The 23825-nt window shown below is 53.7% G+C and overlaps 70 non-coding genes across 70 annotated transcripts; 35 read left to right on the top strand and 35 right to left on the bottom strand.

Moving 5' to 3' along the window:
• Positions 1 to 67: 67 nt before the first annotated feature.
• Positions 68 to 140, bottom strand: Trnar-acg (transfer RNA arginine (anticodon ACG)). Its single transcript has one exon. It is a non-coding gene; the product is annotated as a tRNA-Arg (tRNA).
• Positions 141 to 582: 442 nt separating this feature from the next.
• Trnai-uau (transfer RNA isoleucine (anticodon UAU)) lies at positions 583 to 674 on the top strand. The gene is given in 2 exon segments: positions 583 to 620; positions 639 to 674. It is a non-coding gene; the product is annotated as a tRNA-Ile (tRNA).
• Positions 675 to 785: 111 nt separating this feature from the next.
• On the top strand, positions 786 to 857 carry Trnad-guc (transfer RNA aspartic acid (anticodon GUC)). Its single transcript has one exon. It is a non-coding gene; the product is annotated as a tRNA-Asp (tRNA).
• Positions 858 to 1093: 236 nt separating this feature from the next.
• Positions 1094 to 1165, bottom strand: Trnam-cau (transfer RNA methionine (anticodon CAU)). The gene has a single exon. It is a non-coding gene; the product is annotated as a tRNA-Met (tRNA).
• Positions 1166 to 1413: 248 nt separating this feature from the next.
• On the bottom strand, positions 1414 to 1486 carry Trnar-acg (transfer RNA arginine (anticodon ACG)). The gene has a single exon. It is a non-coding gene; the product is annotated as a tRNA-Arg (tRNA).
• A 442-nt stretch (positions 1487 to 1928) lies between these two features.
• On the top strand, positions 1929 to 2020 carry Trnai-uau (transfer RNA isoleucine (anticodon UAU)). The gene is given in 2 exon segments: positions 1929 to 1966; positions 1985 to 2020. It is a non-coding gene; the product is annotated as a tRNA-Ile (tRNA).
• A 111-nt stretch (positions 2021 to 2131) lies between these two features.
• On the top strand, positions 2132 to 2203 carry Trnad-guc (transfer RNA aspartic acid (anticodon GUC)). The gene has a single exon. It is a non-coding gene; the product is annotated as a tRNA-Asp (tRNA).
• A 236-nt stretch (positions 2204 to 2439) lies between these two features.
• Trnam-cau (transfer RNA methionine (anticodon CAU)) lies at positions 2440 to 2511 on the bottom strand. Its single transcript has one exon. It is a non-coding gene; the product is annotated as a tRNA-Met (tRNA).
• Positions 2512 to 2759: 248 nt separating this feature from the next.
• Trnar-acg (transfer RNA arginine (anticodon ACG)) lies at positions 2760 to 2832 on the bottom strand. Its single transcript has one exon. It is a non-coding gene; the product is annotated as a tRNA-Arg (tRNA).
• A 442-nt stretch (positions 2833 to 3274) lies between these two features.
• Positions 3275 to 3366, top strand: Trnai-uau (transfer RNA isoleucine (anticodon UAU)). The gene is given in 2 exon segments: positions 3275 to 3312; positions 3331 to 3366. It is a non-coding gene; the product is annotated as a tRNA-Ile (tRNA).
• A 111-nt stretch (positions 3367 to 3477) lies between these two features.
• On the top strand, positions 3478 to 3549 carry Trnad-guc (transfer RNA aspartic acid (anticodon GUC)). The gene has a single exon. It is a non-coding gene; the product is annotated as a tRNA-Asp (tRNA).
• Positions 3550 to 3785: 236 nt separating this feature from the next.
• Trnam-cau (transfer RNA methionine (anticodon CAU)) lies at positions 3786 to 3857 on the bottom strand. The gene has a single exon. It is a non-coding gene; the product is annotated as a tRNA-Met (tRNA).
• A 248-nt stretch (positions 3858 to 4105) lies between these two features.
• On the bottom strand, positions 4106 to 4178 carry Trnar-acg (transfer RNA arginine (anticodon ACG)). The gene has a single exon. It is a non-coding gene; the product is annotated as a tRNA-Arg (tRNA).
• A 442-nt stretch (positions 4179 to 4620) lies between these two features.
• Trnai-uau (transfer RNA isoleucine (anticodon UAU)) lies at positions 4621 to 4712 on the top strand. Its single transcript is given in 2 exon segments — positions 4621 to 4658; positions 4677 to 4712. It is a non-coding gene; the product is annotated as a tRNA-Ile (tRNA).
• Positions 4713 to 4823: 111 nt separating this feature from the next.
• Positions 4824 to 4895, top strand: Trnad-guc (transfer RNA aspartic acid (anticodon GUC)). The gene has a single exon. It is a non-coding gene; the product is annotated as a tRNA-Asp (tRNA).
• Positions 4896 to 5131: 236 nt separating this feature from the next.
• Trnam-cau (transfer RNA methionine (anticodon CAU)) lies at positions 5132 to 5203 on the bottom strand. Its single transcript has one exon. It is a non-coding gene; the product is annotated as a tRNA-Met (tRNA).
• Positions 5204 to 5451: 248 nt separating this feature from the next.
• On the bottom strand, positions 5452 to 5524 carry Trnar-acg (transfer RNA arginine (anticodon ACG)). The gene has a single exon. It is a non-coding gene; the product is annotated as a tRNA-Arg (tRNA).
• A 442-nt stretch (positions 5525 to 5966) lies between these two features.
• Trnai-uau (transfer RNA isoleucine (anticodon UAU)) lies at positions 5967 to 6058 on the top strand. Its single transcript is given in 2 exon segments — positions 5967 to 6004; positions 6023 to 6058. It is a non-coding gene; the product is annotated as a tRNA-Ile (tRNA).
• A 111-nt stretch (positions 6059 to 6169) lies between these two features.
• Positions 6170 to 6241, top strand: Trnad-guc (transfer RNA aspartic acid (anticodon GUC)). The gene has a single exon. It is a non-coding gene; the product is annotated as a tRNA-Asp (tRNA).
• Positions 6242 to 6477: 236 nt separating this feature from the next.
• Positions 6478 to 6549, bottom strand: Trnam-cau (transfer RNA methionine (anticodon CAU)). Its single transcript has one exon. It is a non-coding gene; the product is annotated as a tRNA-Met (tRNA).
• Positions 6550 to 6797: 248 nt separating this feature from the next.
• Trnar-acg (transfer RNA arginine (anticodon ACG)) lies at positions 6798 to 6870 on the bottom strand. Its single transcript has one exon. It is a non-coding gene; the product is annotated as a tRNA-Arg (tRNA).
• A 442-nt stretch (positions 6871 to 7312) lies between these two features.
• Trnai-uau (transfer RNA isoleucine (anticodon UAU)) lies at positions 7313 to 7404 on the top strand. The gene is given in 2 exon segments: positions 7313 to 7350; positions 7369 to 7404. It is a non-coding gene; the product is annotated as a tRNA-Ile (tRNA).
• A 111-nt stretch (positions 7405 to 7515) lies between these two features.
• Positions 7516 to 7587, top strand: Trnad-guc (transfer RNA aspartic acid (anticodon GUC)). The gene has a single exon. It is a non-coding gene; the product is annotated as a tRNA-Asp (tRNA).
• Positions 7588 to 7823: 236 nt separating this feature from the next.
• On the bottom strand, positions 7824 to 7895 carry Trnam-cau (transfer RNA methionine (anticodon CAU)). Its single transcript has one exon. It is a non-coding gene; the product is annotated as a tRNA-Met (tRNA).
• Positions 7896 to 8143: 248 nt separating this feature from the next.
• Positions 8144 to 8216, bottom strand: Trnar-acg (transfer RNA arginine (anticodon ACG)). Its single transcript has one exon. It is a non-coding gene; the product is annotated as a tRNA-Arg (tRNA).
• Positions 8217 to 8658: 442 nt separating this feature from the next.
• On the top strand, positions 8659 to 8750 carry Trnai-uau (transfer RNA isoleucine (anticodon UAU)). Its single transcript is given in 2 exon segments — positions 8659 to 8696; positions 8715 to 8750. It is a non-coding gene; the product is annotated as a tRNA-Ile (tRNA).
• Positions 8751 to 8861: 111 nt separating this feature from the next.
• Positions 8862 to 8933, top strand: Trnad-guc (transfer RNA aspartic acid (anticodon GUC)). The gene has a single exon. It is a non-coding gene; the product is annotated as a tRNA-Asp (tRNA).
• A 236-nt stretch (positions 8934 to 9169) lies between these two features.
• Positions 9170 to 9241, bottom strand: Trnam-cau (transfer RNA methionine (anticodon CAU)). The gene has a single exon. It is a non-coding gene; the product is annotated as a tRNA-Met (tRNA).
• A 248-nt stretch (positions 9242 to 9489) lies between these two features.
• On the bottom strand, positions 9490 to 9562 carry Trnar-acg (transfer RNA arginine (anticodon ACG)). Its single transcript has one exon. It is a non-coding gene; the product is annotated as a tRNA-Arg (tRNA).
• Positions 9563 to 10004: 442 nt separating this feature from the next.
• Positions 10005 to 10096, top strand: Trnai-uau (transfer RNA isoleucine (anticodon UAU)). Its single transcript is given in 2 exon segments — positions 10005 to 10042; positions 10061 to 10096. It is a non-coding gene; the product is annotated as a tRNA-Ile (tRNA).
• A 111-nt stretch (positions 10097 to 10207) lies between these two features.
• On the top strand, positions 10208 to 10279 carry Trnad-guc (transfer RNA aspartic acid (anticodon GUC)). Its single transcript has one exon. It is a non-coding gene; the product is annotated as a tRNA-Asp (tRNA).
• Positions 10280 to 10515: 236 nt separating this feature from the next.
• Positions 10516 to 10587, bottom strand: Trnam-cau (transfer RNA methionine (anticodon CAU)). Its single transcript has one exon. It is a non-coding gene; the product is annotated as a tRNA-Met (tRNA).
• A 248-nt stretch (positions 10588 to 10835) lies between these two features.
• Positions 10836 to 10908, bottom strand: Trnar-acg (transfer RNA arginine (anticodon ACG)). Its single transcript has one exon. It is a non-coding gene; the product is annotated as a tRNA-Arg (tRNA).
• Positions 10909 to 11350: 442 nt separating this feature from the next.
• Trnai-uau (transfer RNA isoleucine (anticodon UAU)) lies at positions 11351 to 11442 on the top strand. Its single transcript is given in 2 exon segments — positions 11351 to 11388; positions 11407 to 11442. It is a non-coding gene; the product is annotated as a tRNA-Ile (tRNA).
• Positions 11443 to 11553: 111 nt separating this feature from the next.
• Positions 11554 to 11625, top strand: Trnad-guc (transfer RNA aspartic acid (anticodon GUC)). The gene has a single exon. It is a non-coding gene; the product is annotated as a tRNA-Asp (tRNA).
• Positions 11626 to 11861: 236 nt separating this feature from the next.
• Trnam-cau (transfer RNA methionine (anticodon CAU)) lies at positions 11862 to 11933 on the bottom strand. Its single transcript has one exon. It is a non-coding gene; the product is annotated as a tRNA-Met (tRNA).
• Positions 11934 to 12181: 248 nt separating this feature from the next.
• Positions 12182 to 12254, bottom strand: Trnar-acg (transfer RNA arginine (anticodon ACG)). The gene has a single exon. It is a non-coding gene; the product is annotated as a tRNA-Arg (tRNA).
• Positions 12255 to 12696: 442 nt separating this feature from the next.
• Trnai-uau (transfer RNA isoleucine (anticodon UAU)) lies at positions 12697 to 12788 on the top strand. The gene is given in 2 exon segments: positions 12697 to 12734; positions 12753 to 12788. It is a non-coding gene; the product is annotated as a tRNA-Ile (tRNA).
• A 111-nt stretch (positions 12789 to 12899) lies between these two features.
• Positions 12900 to 12971, top strand: Trnad-guc (transfer RNA aspartic acid (anticodon GUC)). The gene has a single exon. It is a non-coding gene; the product is annotated as a tRNA-Asp (tRNA).
• A 236-nt stretch (positions 12972 to 13207) lies between these two features.
• Trnam-cau (transfer RNA methionine (anticodon CAU)) lies at positions 13208 to 13279 on the bottom strand. The gene has a single exon. It is a non-coding gene; the product is annotated as a tRNA-Met (tRNA).
• A 248-nt stretch (positions 13280 to 13527) lies between these two features.
• Trnar-acg (transfer RNA arginine (anticodon ACG)) lies at positions 13528 to 13600 on the bottom strand. Its single transcript has one exon. It is a non-coding gene; the product is annotated as a tRNA-Arg (tRNA).
• Positions 13601 to 14042: 442 nt separating this feature from the next.
• Positions 14043 to 14134, top strand: Trnai-uau (transfer RNA isoleucine (anticodon UAU)). The gene is given in 2 exon segments: positions 14043 to 14080; positions 14099 to 14134. It is a non-coding gene; the product is annotated as a tRNA-Ile (tRNA).
• Positions 14135 to 14245: 111 nt separating this feature from the next.
• On the top strand, positions 14246 to 14317 carry Trnad-guc (transfer RNA aspartic acid (anticodon GUC)). Its single transcript has one exon. It is a non-coding gene; the product is annotated as a tRNA-Asp (tRNA).
• A 236-nt stretch (positions 14318 to 14553) lies between these two features.
• On the bottom strand, positions 14554 to 14625 carry Trnam-cau (transfer RNA methionine (anticodon CAU)). Its single transcript has one exon. It is a non-coding gene; the product is annotated as a tRNA-Met (tRNA).
• A 248-nt stretch (positions 14626 to 14873) lies between these two features.
• Positions 14874 to 14946, bottom strand: Trnar-acg (transfer RNA arginine (anticodon ACG)). Its single transcript has one exon. It is a non-coding gene; the product is annotated as a tRNA-Arg (tRNA).
• A 442-nt stretch (positions 14947 to 15388) lies between these two features.
• On the top strand, positions 15389 to 15480 carry Trnai-uau (transfer RNA isoleucine (anticodon UAU)). Its single transcript is given in 2 exon segments — positions 15389 to 15426; positions 15445 to 15480. It is a non-coding gene; the product is annotated as a tRNA-Ile (tRNA).
• A 111-nt stretch (positions 15481 to 15591) lies between these two features.
• On the top strand, positions 15592 to 15663 carry Trnad-guc (transfer RNA aspartic acid (anticodon GUC)). Its single transcript has one exon. It is a non-coding gene; the product is annotated as a tRNA-Asp (tRNA).
• A 236-nt stretch (positions 15664 to 15899) lies between these two features.
• Positions 15900 to 15971, bottom strand: Trnam-cau (transfer RNA methionine (anticodon CAU)). The gene has a single exon. It is a non-coding gene; the product is annotated as a tRNA-Met (tRNA).
• Positions 15972 to 16219: 248 nt separating this feature from the next.
• On the bottom strand, positions 16220 to 16292 carry Trnar-acg (transfer RNA arginine (anticodon ACG)). The gene has a single exon. It is a non-coding gene; the product is annotated as a tRNA-Arg (tRNA).
• Positions 16293 to 16734: 442 nt separating this feature from the next.
• Trnai-uau (transfer RNA isoleucine (anticodon UAU)) lies at positions 16735 to 16826 on the top strand. The gene is given in 2 exon segments: positions 16735 to 16772; positions 16791 to 16826. It is a non-coding gene; the product is annotated as a tRNA-Ile (tRNA).
• A 111-nt stretch (positions 16827 to 16937) lies between these two features.
• On the top strand, positions 16938 to 17009 carry Trnad-guc (transfer RNA aspartic acid (anticodon GUC)). Its single transcript has one exon. It is a non-coding gene; the product is annotated as a tRNA-Asp (tRNA).
• A 236-nt stretch (positions 17010 to 17245) lies between these two features.
• Trnam-cau (transfer RNA methionine (anticodon CAU)) lies at positions 17246 to 17317 on the bottom strand. The gene has a single exon. It is a non-coding gene; the product is annotated as a tRNA-Met (tRNA).
• A 248-nt stretch (positions 17318 to 17565) lies between these two features.
• Positions 17566 to 17638, bottom strand: Trnar-acg (transfer RNA arginine (anticodon ACG)). Its single transcript has one exon. It is a non-coding gene; the product is annotated as a tRNA-Arg (tRNA).
• A 442-nt stretch (positions 17639 to 18080) lies between these two features.
• Positions 18081 to 18172, top strand: Trnai-uau (transfer RNA isoleucine (anticodon UAU)). Its single transcript is given in 2 exon segments — positions 18081 to 18118; positions 18137 to 18172. It is a non-coding gene; the product is annotated as a tRNA-Ile (tRNA).
• A 111-nt stretch (positions 18173 to 18283) lies between these two features.
• On the top strand, positions 18284 to 18355 carry Trnad-guc (transfer RNA aspartic acid (anticodon GUC)). The gene has a single exon. It is a non-coding gene; the product is annotated as a tRNA-Asp (tRNA).
• Positions 18356 to 18591: 236 nt separating this feature from the next.
• Trnam-cau (transfer RNA methionine (anticodon CAU)) lies at positions 18592 to 18663 on the bottom strand. Its single transcript has one exon. It is a non-coding gene; the product is annotated as a tRNA-Met (tRNA).
• A 248-nt stretch (positions 18664 to 18911) lies between these two features.
• On the bottom strand, positions 18912 to 18984 carry Trnar-acg (transfer RNA arginine (anticodon ACG)). The gene has a single exon. It is a non-coding gene; the product is annotated as a tRNA-Arg (tRNA).
• A 442-nt stretch (positions 18985 to 19426) lies between these two features.
• Trnai-uau (transfer RNA isoleucine (anticodon UAU)) lies at positions 19427 to 19518 on the top strand. Its single transcript is given in 2 exon segments — positions 19427 to 19464; positions 19483 to 19518. It is a non-coding gene; the product is annotated as a tRNA-Ile (tRNA).
• Positions 19519 to 19937: 419 nt separating this feature from the next.
• Positions 19938 to 20009, bottom strand: Trnam-cau (transfer RNA methionine (anticodon CAU)). Its single transcript has one exon. It is a non-coding gene; the product is annotated as a tRNA-Met (tRNA).
• A 248-nt stretch (positions 20010 to 20257) lies between these two features.
• On the bottom strand, positions 20258 to 20330 carry Trnar-acg (transfer RNA arginine (anticodon ACG)). The gene has a single exon. It is a non-coding gene; the product is annotated as a tRNA-Arg (tRNA).
• Positions 20331 to 20772: 442 nt separating this feature from the next.
• On the top strand, positions 20773 to 20864 carry Trnai-uau (transfer RNA isoleucine (anticodon UAU)). Its single transcript is given in 2 exon segments — positions 20773 to 20810; positions 20829 to 20864. It is a non-coding gene; the product is annotated as a tRNA-Ile (tRNA).
• Positions 20865 to 20975: 111 nt separating this feature from the next.
• Positions 20976 to 21047, top strand: Trnad-guc (transfer RNA aspartic acid (anticodon GUC)). The gene has a single exon. It is a non-coding gene; the product is annotated as a tRNA-Asp (tRNA).
• A 236-nt stretch (positions 21048 to 21283) lies between these two features.
• Trnam-cau (transfer RNA methionine (anticodon CAU)) lies at positions 21284 to 21355 on the bottom strand. The gene has a single exon. It is a non-coding gene; the product is annotated as a tRNA-Met (tRNA).
• A 248-nt stretch (positions 21356 to 21603) lies between these two features.
• Trnar-acg (transfer RNA arginine (anticodon ACG)) lies at positions 21604 to 21676 on the bottom strand. The gene has a single exon. It is a non-coding gene; the product is annotated as a tRNA-Arg (tRNA).
• A 442-nt stretch (positions 21677 to 22118) lies between these two features.
• Positions 22119 to 22210, top strand: Trnai-uau (transfer RNA isoleucine (anticodon UAU)). Its single transcript is given in 2 exon segments — positions 22119 to 22156; positions 22175 to 22210. It is a non-coding gene; the product is annotated as a tRNA-Ile (tRNA).
• A 111-nt stretch (positions 22211 to 22321) lies between these two features.
• Trnad-guc (transfer RNA aspartic acid (anticodon GUC)) lies at positions 22322 to 22393 on the top strand. The gene has a single exon. It is a non-coding gene; the product is annotated as a tRNA-Asp (tRNA).
• A 236-nt stretch (positions 22394 to 22629) lies between these two features.
• Positions 22630 to 22701, bottom strand: Trnam-cau (transfer RNA methionine (anticodon CAU)). The gene has a single exon. It is a non-coding gene; the product is annotated as a tRNA-Met (tRNA).
• A 248-nt stretch (positions 22702 to 22949) lies between these two features.
• On the bottom strand, positions 22950 to 23022 carry Trnar-acg (transfer RNA arginine (anticodon ACG)). The gene has a single exon. It is a non-coding gene; the product is annotated as a tRNA-Arg (tRNA).
• Positions 23023 to 23464: 442 nt separating this feature from the next.
• On the top strand, positions 23465 to 23556 carry Trnai-uau (transfer RNA isoleucine (anticodon UAU)). Its single transcript is given in 2 exon segments — positions 23465 to 23502; positions 23521 to 23556. It is a non-coding gene; the product is annotated as a tRNA-Ile (tRNA).
• A 111-nt stretch (positions 23557 to 23667) lies between these two features.
• Positions 23668 to 23739, top strand: Trnad-guc (transfer RNA aspartic acid (anticodon GUC)). The gene has a single exon. It is a non-coding gene; the product is annotated as a tRNA-Asp (tRNA).
• Positions 23740 to 23825: the final 86 nt, after the last annotated feature.

Below are 23825 nucleotides of genomic sequence, written 5' to 3'. Positions count from 1 at the left end.
TGCACTCCACGCAGGTGGAAACATTCGAATGCACTGCCTAGCTACGCGCCCGCAACTAACAAAATGCCGACCCTGCCAGGATTCGAACCTGGAATCTTCTGATCCGTAGTCAGACGCGTTATCCGTTGCGCCACAGGGCCACTGGTCGCCTTTCGTCATATGAGGCGGGTACACATCGCAGAGCAACGTGTTCTCCGTGGCTCGGCAACTGCGTGTCGTCCACTGACAACGGCGGCGCGGCCACTCTGGTCTTCCGCACTCTGCAGGGAGCTGCCAAGGAAGGCATCTCTCCTCCAGCTGCTCGGCCACGGTGCGCCTGCATAGCTTAGAGCTTGCCACACATCTGCCCTCGCTGTTGGACAGGTAGCAGAAGGCAAGGCGCGCGTTTTTCTGCAATTTTTCGGTGATGACAAGCGGTTGATATGCTTGTAAGTGTAGCATATGAAGCAAGAATCGTATGAAGCATCCGTAGCCAGGTGCTAAAGTCGCAGTATGGCCGCAGGTGACGGTCGTATGATGGGTCGGTAGCCACAACAGGTTGGCAGCAAAGCAAATACCGCTAACTGAAAGCACCCTGCTGTAGCCCCAGTGGCGCAATTGGTTAGCGCACGGTACTTATAAGGCAGTAGCCGTGAGCAATGCCGGGGTTGTGAGTTCGAGCCTCACCTGGGGCATACTTTTATTTCGTAGCAGCTGACTCTGAAAGCATCGGGACGCTAGATTTGAGATGAATCACCTACTTGAGAAGCATAAGTGTGCGTGCGTTGTGCGTACCGATTGCGTATTCCTCGGTAGTATAGTGGTTAGTATCCCCGCCTGTCACGTGGGAGACCGGGGTTCGATTCCCCGCCGGGGAGGTGCGATTTTTATATCGCGAAAGTTGCACGTGTGGCCCGAAAAGACATTAACGTTGTGATCGAGAAATGTAGTTGCTGCAGAATCGTAAGAAACTCTGCGTCTTAGGAAGTGTTTCTCGTATTCTCCACACGACGTCGTCGTCGTTTCAGAACTTACAGGGTTTGCTGTTGACGCTGAGTCAGCGCACCCCAGGCTTAATGATCGAGCTCGAAGCACCCAAGAAAAAGAATAATTTTAGCAGAGCGTGGTTTCGATCCACGGACCTCTGGGTTATGGGCCCAGCACGCTTCCACTGCGCCACTCTGCTGCGTGACGTGCGACACTTGGAAAAGCGTTGTCTGCGTCGCGTACCGTTTAATTAACTGTGCAACATCTCTCAGCTTGACTTGTCTCGACTTTGCTCGACTGACGCTACGCTGACGCTTGCACGAAGCGATATTTACCACGATCGTCTCGAGATGCAGCTGCGAGATGCTCAGGATTGACATTGCACTCCACGCAGGTGGAAACATTCGAATGCACTGCCTAGCTACGCGCCCGCAACTAACAAAATGCCGACCCTGCCAGGATTCGAACCTGGAATCTTCTGATCCGTAGTCAGACGCGTTATCCGTTGCGCCACAGGGCCACTGGTCGCCTTTCGTCATATGAGGCGGGTACACATCGCAGAGCAACGTGTTCTCCGTGGCTCGGCAACTGCTTGTCGTCCACTGACAACGGCGGCGCGGCCACTCTGGTCTTCCGCACTCTGCAGGGAGCTGCCAAGGAAGGCATCTCTCCTCCAGCTGCTCGGCCACGGTGCGCCTGCATAGCTTAGAGCTTGCCACACATCTGCCCTCGCTGTTGGACAGGTAGCAGAAGGCAAGGCGCGCGTTTTTCTGCAATTTTTCGGTGATGACAAGCGGTTGATATGCTTGTAAGTGTAGCATATGAAGCAAGAATCGTATGAAGCATCCGTAGCCAGGTGCTAAAGTCGCAGTATGGCCGCAGGTGACGGTCGTATGATGGGTCGGTAGCCACAACAGGTTGGCAGCAAAGCAAATACCGCTAACTGAAAGCACCCTGCTGTAGCCCCAGTGGCGCAATTGGTTAGCGCACGGTACTTATAAGGCAGTAGCCGTGAGCAATGCCGGGGTTGTGAGTTCGAGCCTCACCTGGGGCATACTTTTATTTCGTAGCAGCTGACTCTGAAAGCATCGGGACGCTAGATTTGAGATGAATCACCTACTTGAGAAGCATAAGTGTGCGTGCGTTGTGCGTACCGATTGCGTATTCCTCGGTAGTATAGTGGTTAGTATCCCCGCCTGTCACGCGGGAGACCGGGGTTCGATTCCCCGCCGGGGAGGTGCGATTTTTATATCGCGAAAGTTGCACGTGTGGCCCGAAAAGACATTAACGTTGTGATCGAGAAATGTAGTTGCTGCAGAATCGTAAGAAACTCTGCGTCTTAGGAAGTGTTTCTCGTATTCTCCACACGACGTCGTCGTCGTTTCAGAACTTACAGGGTTTGCTGTTGACGCTGAGTCAGCGCACCCCAGGCTTAATGATCGAGCTCGAAGCACCCAAGAAAAAGAATAATTTTAGCAGAGCGTGGTTTCGATCCACGGACCTCTGGGTTATGGGCCCAGCACGCTTCCACTGCGCCACTCTGCTGCGTGACGTGCGACACTTGGAAAAGCGTTGTCTGCGTCGCGTACCGTTTAATTAACTGTGCAACATCTCTCAGCTTGGCTTGTCTCGACTTTGCTCGACTGACGCTACGCTGACGCTTGCACGAAGCGATATTTACCACGATCGTCTCGAGATGCAGCTGCGAGATGCTCAGGATTGACATTGCACTCCACGCAGGTGGAAACATTCGAATGCACTGCCTAGCTACGCGCCCGCAACTAACAAAATGCCGACCCTGCCAGGATTCGAACCTGGAATCTTCTGATCCGTAGTCAGACGCGTTATCCGTTGCGCCACAGGGCCACTGGTCGCCTTTCGTCATATGAGGCGGGTACACATCGCAGAGCAACGTGTTCTCCGTGGCTCGGCAACTGCGTGTCGTCCACTGACAACGGCGGCGCGGCCACTCTGGTCTTCCGCACTCTGCAGGGAGCTGCCAAGGAAGGCATCTCTCCTCCAGCTGCTCGGCCACGGTGCGCCTGCATAGCTTAGAGCTTGCCACACATCTGCCCTCGCTGTTGGACAGGTAGCAGAAGGCAAGGCGCGCGTTTTTCTGCAATTTTTCGGTGATGACAAGCGGTTGATATGCTTGTAAGTGTAGCATATGAAGCAAGAATCGTATGAAGCATCCGTAGCCAGGTGCTAAAGTCGCAGTATGGCCGCAGGTGACGGTCGTATGATGGGTCGGTAGCCACAACAGGTTGGCAGCAAAGCAAATACCGCTAACTGAAAGCACCCTGCTGTAGCCCCAGTGGCGCAATTGGTTAGCGCACGGTACTTATAAGGCAGTAGCCGTGAGCAATGCCGGGGTTGTGAGTTCGAGCCTCACCTGGGGCATACTTTTATTTCGTAGCAGCTGACTCTGAAAGCATCGGGACGCTAGATTTGAGATGAATCACCTACTTGAGAAGCATAAGTGTGCGTGCGTTGTGCGTACCGATTGCGTATTCCTCGGTAGTATAGTGGTTAGTATCCCCGCCTGTCACGCGGGAGACCGGGGTTCGATTCCCCGCCGGGGAGGTGCGATTTTTATATCGCGAAAGTTGCACGTGTGGCCCGAAAAGACATTAACGTTGTGATCGAGAAATGTAGTTGCTGCAGAATCGTAAGAAACTCTGCGTCTTAGGAAGTGTTTCTCGTATTCTCCACACGACGTCGTCGTCGTTTCAGAACTTACAGGGTTTGCTGTTGACGCTGAGTCAGCGCACCCCAGGCTTAATGATCGAGCTCGAAGCACCCAAGAAAAAGAATAATTTTAGCAGAGCGTGGTTTCGATCCACGGACCTCTGGGTTATGGGCCCAGCACGCTTCCACTGCGCCACTCTGCTGCGTGACGTGCGACACTTGGAAAAGCGTTGTCTGCGTCGCGTACCGTTTAATTAACTGTGCAACATCTCTCAGCTTGGCTTGTCTCGACTTTGCTCGACTGACGCTACGCTGACGCTTGCACGAAGCGATATTTACCACGATCGTCTCGAGATGCAGCTGCGAGATGCTCAGGATTGACATTGCACTCCACGCAGGTGGAAACATTCGAATGCACTGCCTAGCTACGCGCCCGCAACTAACAAAATGCCGACCCTGCCAGGATTCGAACCTGGAATCTTCTGATCCGTAGTCAGACGCGTTATCCGTTGCGCCACAGGGCCACTGGTCGCCTTTCGTCATATGAGGCGGGTACACATCGCAGAGCAACGTGTTCTCCGTGGCTCGGCAACTGCGTGTCGTCCACTGACAACGGCGGCGCGGCCACTCTGGTCTTCCGCACTCTGCAGGGAGCTGCCAAGGAAGGCATCTCTCCTCCAGCTGCTCGGCCACGGTGCGCCTGCATAGCTTAGAGCTTGCCACACATCTGCCCTCGCTGTTGGACAGGTAGCAGAAGGCAAGGCGCGCGTTTTTCTGCAATTTTTCGGTGATGACAAGCGGTTGATATGCTTGTAAGTGTAGCATATGAAGCAAGAATCGTATGAAGCATCCGTAGCCAGGTGCTAAAGTCGCAGTATGGCCGCAGGTGACGGTCGTATGATGGGTCGGTAGCCACAACAGGTTGGCAGCAAAGCAAATACCGCTAACTGAAAGCACCCTGCTGTAGCCCCAGTGGCGCAATTGGTTAGCGCACGGTACTTATAAGGCAGTAGCCGTGAGCAATGCCGGGGTTGTGAGTTCGAGCCTCACCTGGGGCATACTTTTATTTCGTAGCAGCTGACTCTGAAAGCATCGGGACGCTAGATTTGAGATGAATCACCTACTTGAGAAGCATAAGTGTGCGTGCGTTGTGCGTACCGATTGCGTATTCCTCGGTAGTATAGTGGTTAGTATCCCCGCCTGTCACGCGGGAGACCGGGGTTCGATTCCCCGCCGGGGAGGTGCGATTTTTATATCGCGAAAGTTGCACGTGTGGCCCGAAAAGACATTAACGTTGTGATCGAGAAATGTAGTTGCTGCAGAATCGTAAGAAACTCTGCGTCTTAGGAAGTGTTTCTCGTATTCTCCACACGACGTCGTCGTCGTTTCAGAACTTACAGGGTTTGCTGTTGACGCTGAGTCAGCGCACCCCAGGCTTAATGATCGAGCTCGAAGCACCCAAGAAAAAGAATAATTTTAGCAGAGCGTGGTTTCGATCCACGGACCTCTGGGTTATGGGCCCAGCACGCTTCCACTGCGCCACTCTGCTGCGTGACGTGCGACACTTGGAAAAGCGTTGTCTGCGTCGCGTACCGTTTAATTAACTGTGCAACATCTCTCAGCTTGGCTTGTCTCGACTTTGCTCGACTGACGCTACGCTGACGCTTGCACGAAGCGATATTTACCACGATCGTCTCGAGATGCAGCTGCGAGATGCTCAGGATTGACATTGCACTCCACGCAGGTGGAAACATTCGAATGCACTGCCTAGCTACGCGCCCGCAACTAACAAAATGCCGACCCTGCCAGGATTCGAACCTGGAATCTTCTGATCCGTAGTCAGACGCGTTATCCGTTGCGCCACAGGGCCACTGGTCGCCTTTCGTCATATGAGGCGGGTACACATCGCAGAGCAACGTGTTCTCCGTGGCTCGGCAACTGCGTGTCGTCCACTGACAACGGCGGCGCGGCCACTCTGGTCTTCCGCACTCTGCAGGGAGCTGCCAAGGAAGGCATCTCTCCTCCAGCTGCTCGGCCACGGTGCGCCTGCATAGCTTAGAGCTTGCCACACATCTGCCCTCGCTGTTGGACAGGTAGCAGAAGGCAAGGCGCGCGTTTTTCTGCAATTTTTCGGTGATGACAAGCGGTTGATATGCTTGTAAGTGTAGCATATGAAGCAAGAATCGTATGAAGCATCCGTAGCCAGGTGCTAAAGTCGCAGTATGGCCGCAGGTGACGGTCGTATGATGGGTCGGTAGCCACAACAGGTTGGCAGCAAAGCAAATACCGCTAACTGAAAGCACCCTGCTGTAGCCCCAGTGGCGCAATTGGTTAGCGCACGGTACTTATAAGGCAGTAGCCGTGAGCAATGCCGGGGTTGTGAGTTCGAGCCTCACCTGGGGCATACTTTTATTTCGTAGCAGCTGACTCTGAAAGCATCGGGACGCTAGATTTGAGATGAATCACCTACTTGAGAAGCATAAGTGTGCGTGCGTTGTGCGTACCGATTGCGTATTCCTCGGTAGTATAGTGGTTAGTATCCCCGCCTGTCACGCGGGAGACCGGGGTTCGATTCCCCGCCGGGGAGGTGCGATTTTTATATCGCGAAAGTTGCACGTGTGGCCCGAAAAGACATTAACGTTGTGATCGAGAAATGTAGTTGCTGCAGAATCGTAAGAAACTCTGCGTCTTAGGAAGTGTTTCTCGTATTCTCCACACGACGTCGTCGTCGTTTCAGAACTTACAGGGTTTGCTGTTGACGCTGAGTCAGCGCACCCCAGGCTTAATGATCGAGCTCGAAGCACCCAAGAAAAAGAATAATTTTAGCAGAGCGTGGTTTCGATCCACGGACCTCTGGGTTATGGGCCCAGCACGCTTCCACTGCGCCACTCTGCTGCGTGACGTGCGACACTTGGAAAAGCGTTGTCTGCGTCGCGTACCGTTTAATTAACTGTGCAACATCTCTCAGCTTGGCTTGTCTCGACTTTGCTCGACTGACGCTACGCTGACGCTTGCACGAAGCGATATTTACCACGATCGTCTCGAGATGCAGCTGCGAGATGCTCAGGATTGACATTGCACTCCACGCAGGTGGAAACATTCGAATGCACTGCCTAGCTACGCGCCCGCAACTAACAAAATGCCGACCCTGCCAGGATTCGAACCTGGAATCTTCTGATCCGTAGTCAGACGCGTTATCCGTTGCGCCACAGGGCCACTGGTCGCCTTTCGTCATATGAGGCGGGTACACATCGCAGAGCAACGTGTTCTCCGTGGCTCGGCAACTGCGTGTCGTCCACTGACAACGGCGGCGCGGCCACTCTGGTCTTCCGCACTCTGCAGGGAGCTGCCAAGGAAGGCATCTCTCCTCCAGCTGCTCGGCCACGGTGCGCCTGCATAGCTTAGAGCTTGCCACACATCTGCCCTCGCTGTTGGACAGGTAGCAGAAGGCAAGGCGCGCGTTTTTCTGCAATTTTTCGGTGATGACAAGCGGTTGATATGCTTGTAAGTGTAGCATATGAAGCAAGAATCGTATGAAGCATCCGTAGCCAGGTGCTAAAGTCGCAGTATGGCCGCAGGTGACGGTCGTATGATGGGTCGGTAGCCACAACAGGTTGGCAGCAAAGCAAATACCGCTAACTGAAAGCACCCTGCTGTAGCCCCAGTGGCGCAATTGGTTAGCGCACGGTACTTATAAGGCAGTAACCGTGAGCAATGCCGGGGTTGTGAGTTCGAGCCTCACCTGGGGCATACTTTTATTTCGTAGCAGCTGACTCTGAAAGCATCGGGACGCTAGATTTGAGATGAATCACCTACTTGAGAAGCATAAGTGTGCGTGCGTTGTGCGTACCGATTGCGTATTCCTCGGTAGTATAGTGGTTAGTATCCCCGCCTGTCACGTGGGAGACCGGGGTTCGATTCCCCGCCGTGGAGGTGCGATTTTTATATCGCGAAAGTTGCACGTGTGGCCCGAAAAGACATTAACGTTGTGATCGAGAAATGTAGTTGCTGCAGAATCGTAAGAAACTCTGCGTCTTAGGAAGTGTTTCTCGTATTCTCCACACGACGTCGTCGTCGTTTCAGAACTTACAGGGTTTGCTGTTGACGCTGAGTCAGCGCACCCCAGGCTTAATGATCGAGCTCGAAGCACCCAAGAAAAAGAATAATTTTAGCAGAGCGTGGTTTCGATCCACGGACCTCTGGGTTATGGGCCCAGCACGCTTCCACTGCGCCACTCTGCTGCGTGACGTGCGACACTTGGAAAAGCGTTGTCTGCGTCGCGTACCGTTTAATTAACTGTGCAACATCTCTCAGCTTGGCTTGTCTCGACTTTGCTCGACTGACGCTACGCTGACGCTTGCACGAAGCGATATTTACCACGATCGTCTCGAGATGCAGCTGCGAGATGCTCAGGATTGACATTGCACTCCACGCAGGTGGAAACATTCGAATGCACTGCCTAGCTACGCGCCCGCAACTAACAAAATGCCGACCCTGCCAGGATTCGAACCTGGAATCTTCTGATCCGTAGTCAGACGCGTTATCCGTTGCGCCACAGGGCCACTGGTCGCCTTTCGTCATATGAGGCGGGTACACATCGCAGAGCAACGTGTTCTCCGTGGCTCGGCAACTGCGTGTCGTCCACTGACAACGGCGGCGCGGCCACTCTGGTCTTCCGCACTCTGCAGGGAGCTGCCAAGGAAGGCATCTCTCCTCCAGCTGCTCGGCCACGGTGCGCCTGCATAGCTTAGAGCTTGCCACACATCTGCCCTCGCTGTTGGACAGGTAGCAGAAGGCAAGGCGCGCGTTTTTCTGCAATTTTTCGGTGATGACAAGCGGTTGATATGCTTGTAAGTGTAGCATATGAAGCAAGAATCGTATGAAGCATCCGTAGCCAGGTGCTAAAGTCGCAGTATGGCCGCAGGTGACGGTCGTATGATGGGTCGGTAGCCACAACAGGTTGGCAGCAAAGCAAATACCGCTAACTGAAAGCACCCTGCTGTAGCCCCAGTGGCGCAATTGGTTAGCGCACGGTACTTATAAGGCAGTAGCCGTGAGCAATGCCGGGGTTGTGAGTTCGAGCCTCACCTGGGGCATACTTTTATTTCGTAGCAGCTGACTCTGAAAGCATCGGGACGCTAGATTTGAGATGAATCACCTACTTGAGAAGCATAAGTGTGCGTGCGTTGTGCGTACCGATTGCGTATTCCTCGGTAGTATAGTGGTTAGTATCCCCGCCTGTCACGCGGGAGACCGGGGTTCGATTCCCCGCCGGGGAGGTGCGATTTTTATATCGCGAAAGTTGCACGTGTGGCCCGAAAAGACATTAACGTTGTGATCGAGAAATGTAGTTGCTGCAGAATCGTAAGAAACTCTGCGTCTTAGGAAGTGTTTCTCGTATTCTCCACACGACGTCGTCGTCGTTTCAGAACTTACAGGGTTTGCTGTTGACGCTGAGTCAGCGCACCCCAGGCTTAATGATCGAGCTCGAAGCACCCAAGAAAAAGAATAATTTTAGCAGAGCGTGGTTTCGATCCACGGACCTCTGGGTTATGGGCCCAGCACGCTTCCACTGCGCCACTCTGCTGCGTGACGTGCGACACTTGGAAAAGCGTTGTCTGCGTCGCGTACCGTTTAATTAACTGTGCAACATCTCTCAGCTTGGCTTGTCTCGACTTTGCTCGACTGACGCTACGCTGACGCTTGCACGAAGCGATATTTACCACGATCGTCTCGAGATGCAGCTGCGAGATGCTCAGGATTGACATTGCACTCCACGCAGGTGGAAACATTCGAATGCACTGCCTAGCTACGCGCCCGCAACTAACAAAATGCCGACCCTGCCAGGATTCGAACCTGGAATCTTCTGATCCGTAGTCAGACGCGTTATCCGTTGCGCCACAGGGCCACTGGTCGCCTTTCGTCATATGAGGCGGGTACACATCGCAGAGCAACGTGTTCTCCGTGGCTCGGCAACTGCGTGTCGTCCACTGACAACGGCGGCGCGGCCACTCTGGTCTTCCGCACTCTGCAGGGAGCTGCCAAGGAAGGCATCTCTCCTCCAGCTGCTCGGCCACGGTGCGCCTGCATAGCTTAGAGCTTGCCACACATCTGCCCTCGCTGTTGGACAGGTAGCAGAAGGCAAGGCGCGCGTTTTTCTGCAATTTTTCGGTGATGACAAGCGGTTGATATGCTTGTAAGTGTAGCATATGAAGCAAGAATCGTATGAAGCATCCGTAGCCAGGTGCTAAAGTCGCAGTATGGCCGCAGGTGACGGTCGTATGATGGGTCGGTAGCCACAACAGGTTGGCAGCAAAGCAAATACCGCTAACTGAAAGCACCCTGCTGTAGCCCCAGTGGCGCAATTGGTTAGCGCACGGTACTTATAAGGCAGTAGCCGTGAGCAATGCCGGGGTTGTGAGTTCGAGCCTCACCTGGGGCATACTTTTATTTCGTAGCAGCTGACTCTGAAAGCATCGGGACGCTAGATTTGAGATGAATCACCTACTTGAGAAGCATAAGTGTGCGTGCGTTGTGCGTACCGATTGCGTATTCCTCGGTAGTATAGTGGTTAGTATCCCCGCCTGTCACGCGGGAGACCGGGGTTCGATTCCCCGCCGGGGAGGTGCGATTTTTATATCGCGAAAGTTGCACGTGTGGCCCGAAAAGACATTAACGTTGTGATCGAGAAATGTAGTTGCTGCAGAATCGTAAGAAACTCTGCGTCTTAGGAAGTGTTTCTCGTATTCTCCACACGACGTCGTCGTCGTTTCAGAACTTACAGGGTTTGCTGTTGACGCTGAGTCAGCGCACCCCAGGCTTAATGATCGAGCTCGAAGCACCCAAGAAAAAGAATAATTTTAGCAGAGCGTGGTTTCGATCCACGGACCTCTGGGTTATGGGCCCAGCACGCTTCCACTGCGCCACTCTGCTGCGTGACGTGCGACACTTGGAAAAGCGTTGTCTGCGTCGCGTACCGTTTAATTAACTGTGCAACATCTCTCAGCTTGGCTTGTCTCGACTTTGCTCGACTGACGCTACGCTGACGCTTGCACGAAGCGATATTTACCACGATCGTCTCGAGATGCAGCTGCGAGATGCTCAGGATTGACATTGCACTCCACGCAGGTGGAAACATTCGAATGCACTGCCTAGCTACGCGCCCGCAACTAACAAAATGCCGACCCTGCCAGGATTCGAACCTGGAATCTTCTGATCCGTAGTCAGACGCGTTATCCGTTGCGCCACAGGGCCACTGGTCGCCTTTCGTCATATGAGGCGGGTACACATCGCAGAGCAACGTGTTCTCCGTGGCTCGGCAACTGCGTGTCGTCCACTGACAACGGCGGCGCGGCCACTCTGGTCTTCCGCACTCTGCAGGGAGCTGCCAAGGAAGGCATCTCTCCTCCAGCTGCTCGGCCACGGTGCGCCTGCATAGCTTAGAGCTTGCCACACATCTGCCCTCGCTGTTGGACAGGTAGCAGAAGGCAAGGCGCGCGTTTTTCTGCAATTTTTCGGTGATGACAAGCGGTTGATATGCTTGTAAGTGTAGCATATGAAGCAAGAATCGTATGAAGCATCCGTAGCCAGGTGCTAAAGTCGCAGTATGGCCGCAGGTGACGGTCGTATGATGGGTCTGTAGCCACAACAGGTTGGCAGCAAAGCAAATACCGCTAACTGAAAGCACCCTGCTGTAGCCCCAGTGGCGCAATTGGTTAGCGCACGGTACTTATAAGGCAGTAGCCGTGAGCAATGCCGGGGTTGTGAGATCGAGCCTCACCTGGGGCATACTTTTATTTCGTAGCAGCTGACTCTGAAAGCATCGGGACGCTAGATTCGAGATGAATCACCTACTTGAGAAGCATAAGTGTGCGTGCGTTGTGCGTACCGATTGCGTATTCCTCGGTAGTATAGTGGTTAGTATCCCCGCCTGTCACGTGGGAGACCGGGGTTCGATTCCCCGCCGTGGAGGTGCGATTTTTATATCGCGAAAGTTGCACGTGTGGCCCGAAAAGACATTAACGTTGTGATCGAGAAATGTAGTTGCTGCAGAATCGTAAGAAACTCTGCGTCTTAGGAAGTGTTTCTCGTATTCTCCACACGACGTCGTCGTCGTTTCAGAACTTACAGGGTTTGCTGTTGACGCTGAGGCAGCGCACCCCAGGCTTAATGATCGAGCTCGAAGCACCCAAGAAAAAGAATAATTTTAGCAGAGCGTGGTTTCGATCCACGGACCTCTGGGTTATGGGCCCAGCACGCTTCCACTGCGCCACTCTGCTGCGTGACGTGCGACACTTGGAAAAGCGTTGTCTGCGTCGCGTACCGTTTAATTAACTGTGCAACATCTCTCAGCTTGGCTTGTCTCGACTTTGCTCGACTGACGCTACGCTGACGCTTGCACGAAGCGATATTTACCACGATCGTCTCGAGATGCAGCTGCGAGATGCTCAGGATTGACATTGCACTCCACGCAGGTGGAAACATTCGAATGCACTGCCTAGCTACGCGCCCGCAACTAACAAAATGCCGACCCTGCCAGGATTCGAACCTGGAATCTTCTGATCCGTAGTCAGACGCGTTATCCGTTGCGCCACAGGGCCACTGGTCGCCTTTCGTCATATGAGGCGGGTACACATCGCAGAGCAACGTGTTCTCCGTGGCTCGGCAACTGCGTGTCGTCCACTGACAACGGCGGCGCGGCCACTCTGGTCTTCCGCACTCTGCAGGGAGCTGCCAAGGAAGGCATCTCTCCTCCAGCTGCTCGGCCACGGTGCGCCTGCATAGCTTAGAGCTTGCCACACATCTGCCCTCGCTGTTGGACAGGTAGCAGAAGGCAAGGCGCGCGTTTTTCTGCAATTTTTCGGTGATGACAAGCGGTTGATATGCTTGTAAGTGTAGCATATGAAGCAAGAATCGTATGAAGCATCCGTAGCCAGGTGCTAAAGTCGCAGTATGGCCGCAGGCGACGGTCGTATGATGGGTCGGTAGCCACAACAGGTTGGCAGCAAAGCAAATACCGCTAACTGAAAGCACCCTGCTGTAGCCCCAGTGGCGCAATTGGTTAGCGCACGGTACTTATAAGGCAGTAGCCGTGAGCAATGCCGGGGTTGTGAGTTCGAGCCTCACCTGGGGCATACTTTTATTTCGTAGCAGCTGACTCTGAAAGCATCGGGACGCTAGATTTGAGATGAATCACCTACTTGAGAAGCATAAGTGTGCGTGCGTTGTGCGTACCGATTGCGTATTCCTCGGTAGTATAGTGGTTAGTATCCCCGCCTGTCACGCGGGAGACCGGGGTTCGATTCCCCGCCGGGGAGGTGCGATTTTTATATCGCGAAAGTTGCACGTGTGGCCCGAAAAGACATTAACGTTGTGATCGAGAAATGTAGTTGCTGCAGAATCGTAAGAAACTCTGCGTCTTAGGAAGTGTTTCTCGTATTCTCCACACGACGTCGTCGTCGTTTCAGAACTTACAGGGTTTGCTGTTGACGCTGAGTCAGCGCACCCCAGGCTTAATGATCGAGCTCGAAGCACCCAAGAAAAAGAATAATTTTAGCAGAGCGTGGTTTCGATCCACGGACCTCTGGGTTATGGGCCCAGCACGCTTCCACTGCGCCACTCTGCTGCGTGACGTGCGACACTTGGAAAAGCGTTGTCTGCGTCGCGTACCGTTTAATTAACTGTGCAACATCTCTCAGCTTGGCTTGTCTCGACTTTGCTCGACTGACGCTACGCTGACGCTTGCACGAAGCGATATTTACCACGATCGTCTCGAGATGCAGCTGCGAGATGCTCAGGATTGACATTGCACTCCACGCAGGTGGAAACATTCGAATGCACTGCCTAGCTACGCGCCCGCAACTAACAAAATGCCGACCCTGCCAGGATTCGAACCTGGAATCTTCTGATCCGTAGTCAGACGCGTTATCCGTTGCGCCACAGGGCCACTGGTCGCCTTTCGTCATATGAGGCGGGTACACATCGCAGAGCAACGTGTTCTCCGTGGCTCGGCAACTGCGTGTCGTCCACTGACAACGGCGGCGCGGCCACTCTGGTCTTCCGCACTCTGCAGGGAGCTGCCAAGGAAGGCATCTCTCCTCCAGCTGCTCGGCCACGGTGCGCCTGCATAGCTTAGAGCTTGCCACACATCTGCCCTCGCTGTTGGACAGGTAGCAGAAGGCAAGGCGCGCGTTTTTCTGCAATTTTTCGGTGATGACAAGCGGTTGATATGCTTGTAAGTGTAGCATATGAAGCAAGAATCGTATGAAGCATCCGTAGCCAGGTGCTAAAGTCGCAGTATGGCCGCAGGTGACGGTCGTATGATGGGTCGGTAGCCACAACAGGTTGGCAGCAAAGCAAATACCGCTAACTGAAAGCACCCTGCTGTAGCCCCAGTGGCGCAATTGGTTAGCGCACGGTACTTATAAGGCAGTAGCCGTGAGCAATGCCGGGGTTGTGAGTTCGAGCCTCACCTGGGGCATACTTTTATTTCGTAGCAGCTGACTCTGAAAGCATCGGGACGCTAGATTTGAGATGAATCACCTACTTGAGAAGCATAAGTGTGCGTGCGTTGTGCGTACCGATTGCGTATTCCTCGGTAGTATAGTGGTTAGTATCCCCGCCTGTCACGCGGGAGACCGGGGTTCGATTCCCCGCCGGGGAGGTGCGATTTTTATATCGCGAAAGTTGCACGTGTGGCCCGAAAAGACATTAACGTTGTGATCGAGAAATGTAGTTGCTGCAGAATCGTAAGAAACTCTGCGTCTTAGGAAGTGTTTCTCGTATTCTCCACACGACGTCGTCGTCGTTTCAGAACTTACAGGGTTTGCTGTTGACGCTGAGTCAGCGCACCCCAGGCTTAATGATCGAGCTCGAAGCACCCAAGAAAAAGAATAATTTTAGCAGAGCGTGGTTTCGATCCACGGACCTCTGGGTTATGGGCCCAGCACGCTTCCACTGCGCCACTCTGCTGCGTGACGTGCGACACTTGGAAAAGCGTTGTCTGCGTCGCGTACCGTTTAATTAACTGTGCAACATCTCTCAGCTTGGCTTGTCTCGACTTTGCTCGACTGACGCTACGCTGACGCTTGCACGAAGCGATATTTACCACGATCGTCTCGAGATGCAGCTGCGAGATGCTCAGGATTGACATTGCACTCCACGCAGGTGGAAACATTCGAATGCACTGCCTAGCTACGCGCCCGCAACTAACAAAATGCCGACCCTGCCAGGATTCGAACCTGGAATCTTCTGATCCGTAGTCAGACGCGTTATCCGTTGCGCCACAGGGCCACTGGTCGCCTTTCGTCATATGAGGCGGGTACACATCGCAGAGCAACGTGTTCTCCGTGGCTCGGCAACTGCGTGTCGTCCACTGACAACGGCGGCGCGGCCACTCTGGTCTTCCGCACTCTGCAGGGAGCTGCCAAGGAAGGCATCTCTCCTCCAGCTGCTCGGCCACGGTGCGCCTGCATAGCTTAGAGCTTGCCACACATCTGCCCTCGCTGTTGGACAGGTAGCAGAAGGCAAGGCGCGCGTTTTTCTGCAATTTTTCGGTGATGACAAGCGGTTGATATGCTTGTAAGTGTAGCATATGAAGCAAGAATCGTATGAAGCATCCGTAGCCAGGTGCTAAAGTCGCAGTATGGCCGCAGGTGACGGTCGTATGATGGGTCGGTAGCCACAACAGGTTGGCAGCAAAGCAAATACCGCTAACTGAAAGCACCCTGCTGTAGCCCCAGTGGCGCAATTGGTTAGCGCACGGTACTTATAAGGCAGTAGCCGTGAGCAATGCCGGGGTTGTGAGTTCGAGCCTCACCTGGGGCATACTTTTATTTCGTAGCAGCTGACTCTGAAAGCATCGGGACGCTAGATTTGAGATGAATCACCTACTTGAGAAGCATAAGTGTGCGTGCGTTGTGCGTACCGATTGCGTATTCCTCGGTAGTATAGTGGTTAGTATCCCCGCCTGTCACGCGGGAGACCGGGGTTCGATTCCCCGCCGGGGAGGTGCGATTTTTATATCGCGAAAGTTGCACGTGTGGCCCGAAAAGACATTAACGTTGTGATCGAGAAATGTAGTTGCTGCAGAATCGTAAGAAACTCTGCGTCTTAGGAAGTGTTTCTCGTATTCTCCACACGACGTCGTCGTCGTTTCAGAACTTACAGGGTTTGCTGTTGACGCTGAGTCAGCGCACCCCAGGCTTAATGATCGAGCTCGAAGCACCCAAGAAAAAGAATAATTTTAGCAGAGCGTGGTTTCGATCCACGGACCTCTGGGTTATGGGCCCAGCACGCTTCCACTGCGCCACTCTGCTGCGTGACGTGCGACACTTGGAAAAGCGTTGTCTGCGTCGCGTACCGTTTAATTAACTGTGCAACATCTCTCAGCTTGGCTTGTCTCGACTTTGCTCGACTGACGCTACGCTGACGCTTGCACGAAGCGATATTTACCACGATCGTCTCGAGATGCAGCTGCGAGATGCTCAGGATTGACATTGCACTCCACGCAGGTGGAAACATTCGAATGCACTGCCTAGCTACGCGCCCGCAACTAACAAAATGCCGACCCTGCCAGGATTCGAACCTGGAATCTTCTGATCCGTAGTCACACGCGTTATCCGTTGCGCCACAGGGCCACTGGTCGCCTTTCGTCATATGAGGCGGGTACACATCGCAGAGCAACGTGTTCTCCGTGGCTCGGCAACTGCGTGTCGTCCACTGACAACGGCGGCGCGGCCACTCTGGTCTTCCGCACTCTGCAGGGAGCTGCCAAGGAAGGCATCTCTCCTCCAGCTGCTCGGCCACGGTGCGCCTGCATAGCTTAGAGCTTGCCACACATCTGCCCTCGCTGTTGGACAGGTAGCAGAAGGCAAGGCGCGCGTTTTTCTGCAATTTTTCGGTGATGACAAGCGGTTGATATGCTTGTAAGTGTAGCATATGAAGCAAGAATCGTATGAAGCATCCGTAGCCAGGTGCTAAAGTCGCAGTATGGCCGCAGGTGACGGTCGTATGATGGGTCGGTAGCCACAACAGGTTGGCAGCAAAGCAAATACCGCTAACTGAAAGCACCCTGCTGTAGCCCCAGTGGCGCAATTGGTTAGCGCACGGTACTTATAAGGCAGTAACCGTGAGCAATGCCGGGGTTGTGAGTTCGAGCCTCACCTGGGGCATACTTTTATTTCGTAGCAGCTGACTCTGAAAGCATCGGGACGCTAGATTTGAGATGAATCACCTACTTGAGAAGCATAAGTGTGCGTGCGTTGTGCGTACCGATTGCGTATTCCTCGGTAGTATAGTGGTTAGTATCCCCGCCTGTCACGTGGGAGACCGGGGTTCGATTCCCCGCCGTGGAGGTGCGATTTTTATATCGCGAAAGTTGCACGTGTGGCCCGAAAAGACATTAACGTTGTGATCGAGAAATGTAGTTGCTGCAGAATCGTAAGAAACTCTGCGTCTTAGGAAGTGTTTCTCGTATTCTCCACACGACGTCGTCGTCGTTTCAGAACTTACAGGGTTTGCTGTTGACGCTGAGTCAGCGCACCCCAGGCTTAATGATCGAGCTCGAAGCACCCAAGAAAAAGAATAATTTTAGCAGAGCGTGGTTTCGATCCACGGACCTCTGGGTTATGGGCCCAGCACGCTTCCACTGCGCCACTCTGCTGCGTGACGTGCGACACTTGGAAAAGCGTTGTCTGCGTCGCGTACCGTTTAATTAACTGTGCAACATCTCTCAGCTTGGCTTGTCTCGACTTTGCTCGACTGACGCTACGCTGACGCTTGCACGAAGCGATATTTACCACGATCGTCTCGAGATGCAGCTGCGAGATGCTCAGGATTGACATTGCACTCCACGCAGGTGGAAACATTCGAATGCACTGCCTAGCTACGCGCCCGCAACTAACAAAATGCCGACCCTGCCAGGATTCGAACCTGGAATCTTCTGATCCGTAGTCAGACGCGTTATCCGTTGCGCCACAGGGCCACTGGTCGCCTTTCGTCATATGAGGCGGGTACACATCGCAGAGCAACGTGTTCTCCGTGGCTCGGCAACTGCGTGTCGTCCACTGACAACGGCGGCGCGGCCACTCTGGTCTTCCGCACTCTGCAGGGAGCTGCCAAGGAAGGCATCTCTCCTCCAGCTGCTCGGCCACGGTGCGCCTGCATAGCTTAGAGCTTGCCACACATCTGCCCTCGCTGTTGGACAGGTAGCAGAAGGCAAGGCGCGCGTTTTTCTGCAATTTTTCGGTGATGACAAGCGGTTGATATGCTTGTAAGTGTAGCATATGAAGCAAGAATCGTATGAAGCATCCGTAGCCAGGTGCTAAAGTCGCAGTATGGCCGCAGGTGACGGTCGTATGATGGGTCGGTAGCCACAACAGGTTGGCAGCAAAGCAAATACCGCTAACTGAAAGCACCCTGCTGTAGCCCCAGTGGCGCAATTGGTTAGCGCACGGTACTTATAAGGCAGTAGCCGTGAGCAATGCCGGGGTTGTGAGTTCGAGCCTCACCTGGGGCATACTTTTATTTCGTAGCAGCTGACTCTGAAAGCATCGGGACGCTAGATTTGAGATGAATCACCTACTTGAGAAGCATAAGTGTGCGTGCGTTGTGCGTACCGATTGCGTATTCCTCGGTAGTATAGTGGTTAGTATCCCCGCCTGTCACGCGGGAGACCGGGGTTCGATTCCCCGCCGGGGAGGTGCGATTTTTATATCGCGAAAGTTGCACGTGTGGCCCGAAAAGACATTAACGTTGTGATCGAGAAATGTAGTTGCTGCAGAATCGTAAGAAACTCTGCGTCTTAGGAAGTGTTTCTCGTATTCTCCACACGACGTCGTCGTCGTTTCAGAACTTACAGGGTTTGCTGTTGACGCTGAGTCAGCGCACCCCAGGCTTAATGATCGAGCTCGAAGCACCCAAGAAAAAGAATAATTTTAGCAGAGCGTGGTTTCGATCCACGGACCTCTGGGTTATGGGCCCAGCACGCTTCCACTGCGCCACTCTGCTGCGTGACGTGCGACACTTGGAAAAGCGTTGTCTGCGTCGCGTACCGTTTAATTAACTGTGCAACATCTCTCAGCTTGGCTTGTCTCGACTTTGCTCGACTGACGCTACGCTGACGCTTGCACGAAGCGATATTTACCACGATCGTCTCGAGATGCAGCTGCGAGATGCTCAGGATTGACATTGCACTCCACGCAGGTGGAAACATTCGAATGCACTGCCTAGCTACGCGCCCGCAACTAACAAAATGCCGACCCTGCCAGGATTCGAACCTGGAATCTTCTGATCCGTAGTCAGACGCGTTATCCGTTGCGCCACAGGGCCACTGGTCGCCTTTCGTCATATGAGGCGGGTACACATCGCAGAGCAACGTGTTCTCCGTGGCTCGGCAACTGCGTGTCGTCCACTGACAACGGCGGCGCGGCCACTCTGGTCTTCCGCACTCTGCAGGGAGCTGCCAAGGAAGGCATCTCTCCTCCAGCTGCTCGGCCACGGTGCGCCTGCATAGCTTAGAGCTTGCCACACATCTGCCCTCGCTGTTGGACAGGTAGCAGAAGGCAAGGCGCGCGTTTTTCTGCAATTTTTCGGTGATGACAAGCGGTTGATATGCTTGTAAGTGTAGCATATGAAGCAAGAATCGTATGAAGCATCCGTAGCCAGGTGCTAAAGTCGCAGTATGGCCGCAGGTGACGGTCGTATGATGGGTCTGTAGCCACAACAGGTTGGCAGCAAAGCAAATACCGCTAACTGAAAGCACCCTGCTGTAGCCCCAGTGGCGCAATTGGTTAGCGCACGGTACTTATAAGGCAGTAGCCGTGAGCAATGCCGGGGTTGTGAGTTCGAGCCTCACCTGGGGCATACTTTTATTTCGTAGCAGCTGACTCTGAAAGCATCGGGACGCTAGATTCGAGATGAATCACCTACTTGAGAAGCATAAGTGTGCGTGCGTTGTGCGTACCGATTGCGTATTCCTCGGTAGTATAGTGGTTAGTATCCCCGCCTGTCACGTGGGAGACCGGGGTTCGATTCCCTGCCGTGGAGGTGCGATTTTTATATCGCGAAAGTTGCACGTGTGGCCCGAAAAGACATTAACGTTGTGATCGAGAAATGTAGTTGCTGCAGAATCGTAAGAAACTCTGCGTCTTAGGAAGTGTTTCTCGTATTCTCCACACGACGTCGTCGTCGTTTCAGAACTTACAGGGTTTGCTGTTGACGCTGAGGCAGCGCACCCCAGGCTTAATGATCGAGCTCGAAGCACCCAAGAAAAAGAATAATTTTAGCAGAGCGTGGTTTCGATCCACGGACCTCTGGGTTATGGGCCCAGCACGCTTCCACTGCGCCACTCTGCTGCGTGACGTGCGACACTTGGAAAAGCGTTGTCTGCGTCGCGTACCGTTTAATTAACTGTGCAACATCTCTCAGCTTGACTTGTCTCGACTTTGCTCGACTGACGCTACGCTGACGCTTGCACGAAGCGATATTTACCACGATCGTCTCGAGATGCAGCTGCGAGATGCTCAGGATTGACATTGCACTCCACGCAGGTGGAAACATTCGAATGCACTGCCTAGCTACGCGCCCGCAACTAACAAAATGCCGACCCTGCCAGGATTCGAACCTGGAATCTTCTGATCCGTAGTCAGACGCGTTATCCGTTGCGCCACAGGGCCACTGGTCGCCTTTCGTCATATGAGGCGGGTACACATCGCAGAGCAACGTGTTCTCCGTGGCTCGGCAACTGCGTGTCGTCCACTGACAACGGCGGCGCGGCCACTCTGGTCTTCCGCACTCTGCAGGGAGCTGCCAAGGAAGGCATCTCTCCTCCAGCTGCTCGGCCACGGTGCGCCTGCATAGCTTAGAGCTTGCCACACATCTGCCCTCGCTGTTGGACAGGTAGCAGAAGGCAAGGCGCGCGTTTTTCTGCAATTTTTCGGTGATGACAAGCGGTTGATATGCTTGTAAGTGTAGCATATGAAGCAAGAATCGTATGAAGCATCCGTAGCCAGGTGCTAAAGTCGCAGTATGGCCGCAGGTGACGGTCGTATGATGGGTCTGTAGCCACAACAGGTTGGCAGCAAAGCAAATACCGCTAACTGAAAGCACCCTGCTGTAGCCCCAGTGGCGCAATTGGTTAGCGCACGGTACTTATAAGGCAGTAGCCGTGAGCAATGCCGGGGTTGTGAGTTCGAGCCTCACCTGGGGCATACTTTTATTTCGTAGCAGCTGACTCTGAAAGCATCGGGACGCTAGATTCGAGATGAATCACCTACTTGAGAAGCATAAGTGTGCGTGCGTTGTGCGTACCGATTGCGTATTCCTCGGTAGTATAGTGGTTAGTATCCCCGCCTGTCACGTGGGAGACCGGGGTTCGATTCCCCGCCGTGGAGGTGCGATTTTTATATCGCGAAAGTTGCACGTGTGGCCCGAAAAGACATTAACGTTGTGATCGAGAAATGTAGTTGCTGCAGAATCGTAAGAAACTCTGCGTCTTAGGAAGTGTTTCTCGTATTCTCCACACGACGTCGTCGTCGTTTCAGAACTTACAGGGTTTGCTGTTGACGCTGAGGCAGCGCACCCCAGGCTTAATGATCGAGCTCGAAGCACCCAAGAAAAAGAATAATTTTAGCAGAGCGTGGTTTCGATCCACGGACCTCTGGGTTATGGGCCCAGCACGCTTCCACTGCGCCACTCTGCTGCGTGACGTGCGACACTTGGAAAAGCGTTGTCTGCGTCGCGTACCGTTTAATTAACTGTGCAACATCTCTCAGCTTGACTTGTCTCGACTTTGCTCGACTGACGCTACGCTGACGCTTGCACGAAGCGATATTTACCACGATCGTCTCGAGATGCAGCTGCGAGATGCTCAGGATTGACATTGCACTCCACGCAGGTGGAAACATTCGAATGCACTGCCTAGCTACGCGCCCGCAACTAACAAAATGCCGACCCTGCCAGGATTCGAACCTGGAATCTTCTGATCCGTAGTCAGACGCGTTATCCGTTGCGCCACAGGGCCACTGGTCGCCTTTCGTCATATGAGGCGGGTACACATCGCAGAGCAACGTGTTCTCCGTGGCTCGGCAACTGCGTGTCGTCCACTGACAACGGCGGCGCGGCCACTCTGGTCTTCCGCACTCTGCAGGGAGCTGCCAAGGAAGGCATCTCTCCTCCAGCTGCTCGGCCACGGTGCGCCTGCATAGCTTAGAGCTTGCCACACATCTGCCCTCGCTGTTGGACAGGTAGCAGAAGGCAAGGCGCGCGTTTTTCTGCAATTTTTCGGTGATGACAAGCGGTTGATATGCTTGTAAGTGTAGCATATGAAGCAAGAATCGTATGAAGCATCCGTAGCCAGGTGCTAAAGTCGCAGTATGGCCGCAGGTGACGGTCGTATGATGGGTCGGTAGCCACAACAGGTTGGCAGCAAAGCAAATACCGCTAACTGAAAGCACCCTGCTGAAGCCCCAGTGGCGCAATTGGTTAGCGCACGGTACTTATAAGGCAGTAGCCGTGAGCAATGCCGGGGTTGTGAGTTCGAGCCTCACCTGGGGCATACTTTTATTTCGTAGCAGCTGACTCTGAAAGCATCGGGACGCTAGATTTGAGATGAATCACCTACTTGAGAAGCATAAGTGTGCGTGCGTTGTGCGTACCGATTGCGTATTCCTCGGTAGTATAGTGGTTAGTATCCCCGCCTGTCACGCGGGAGACCGGGGTTCGATTCCCCGCCGGGGAGGTGCGATTTTTATATCGCGAAAGTTGCACGTGTGGCCCGAAAAGACATTAACGTTGTGATCGAGAAATGTAGTTGCTGCAGAATCGTAAGAAACTCTGCGTCTTAGGAAGTGTTTCTCGTATTCTCCACACGACGTCGTCGTCGTTTCAGAACTTACAGGGTTTGCTGTTGACGCTGAGTCAGCGCACCCCAGGCTTAATGATCGAGCTCGAAGCACCCAAGAAAAAGAATAATTTTAGCAGAGCGTGGTTTCGATCCACGGACCTCTGGGTTATGGGCCCAGCACGCTTCCACTGCGCCACTCTGCTGCGTGACGTGCGACACTTGGAAAAGCGTTGTCTGCGTCGCGTACCGTTTAATTAACTGTGCAACATCTCTCAGCTTGACTTGTCTCGACTTTGCTCGACTGACGCTACGCTGACGCTTGCACGAAGCGATATTTACCACGATCGTCTCGAGATGCAGCTGCGAGATGCTCAGGATTGACATTGCACTCCACGCAGGTGGAAACATTCGAATGCACTGCCTAGCTACGCGCCCGCAACTAACAAAATGCCGACCCTGCCAGGATTCGAACCTGGAATCTTCTGATCCGTAGTCAGACGCGTTATCCGTTGCGCCACAGGGCCACTGGTCGCCTTTCGTCATATGAGGCGGGTACACATCGCAGAGCAACGTGTTCTCCGTGGCTCGGCAACTGCGTGTCGTCCACTGACAACGGCGGCGCGGCCACTCTGGTCTTCCGCACTCTGCAGGGAGCTGCCAAGGAAGGCATCTCTCCTCCAGCTGCTCGGCCACGGTGCGCCTGCATAGCTTAGAGCTTGCCACACATCTGCCCTCGCTGTTGGACAGGTAGCAGAAGGCAAGGCGCGCGTTTTTCTGCAATTTTTCGGTGATGACAAGCGGTTGATATGCTTGTAAGTGTAGCATATGAAGCAAGAATCGTATGAAGCATCCGTAGCCAGGTGCTAAAGTCGCAGTATGGCCGCAGGTGACGGTCGTATGATGGGTCGGTAGCCACAACAGGTTGGCAGCAAAGCAAATACCGCTAACTGAAAGCACCCTGCTGTAGCCCCAGTGGCGCAATTGGTTAGCGCACGGTACTTATAAGGCAGTAGCCGTGAGCAATGCCGGGGTTGTGAGTTCGAGCCTCACCTGGGGCATACTCTTATTTCGTAGCAGCTGACTCTGAAAGCATCGGGACGCTAGATTTGAGATGAATCACCTACTTGAGAAGCATAAGTGTGCGTGCGTTGTGCGTACCGATTGCGTATTCCTCGGTAGTATAGTGGTTAGTATCCCCGCCTGTCACGCGGGAGACCGGTGTTCGATTCCCCGCCGGGGAGGTGCGATTTTTATATCGCGAAAGTTGCACGTGTGGCCCGAAAAGACATTAACGTTGTGATCGAGAAATGTAGTTGCTGCAGAATCG

Source organism: Schistocerca cancellata, chromosome 9, assembly GCF_023864275.1.
Source record: "Schistocerca cancellata isolate TAMUIC-IGC-003103 chromosome 9, iqSchCanc2.1, whole genome shotgun sequence".
Taxonomy (NCBI): domain Eukaryota; kingdom Metazoa; phylum Arthropoda; class Insecta; order Orthoptera; family Acrididae; genus Schistocerca; species Schistocerca cancellata.
The sequence above is the reverse complement of the archived record's forward strand: the minus strand, read 5'-3'. Positions and strand labels throughout refer to the sequence as shown.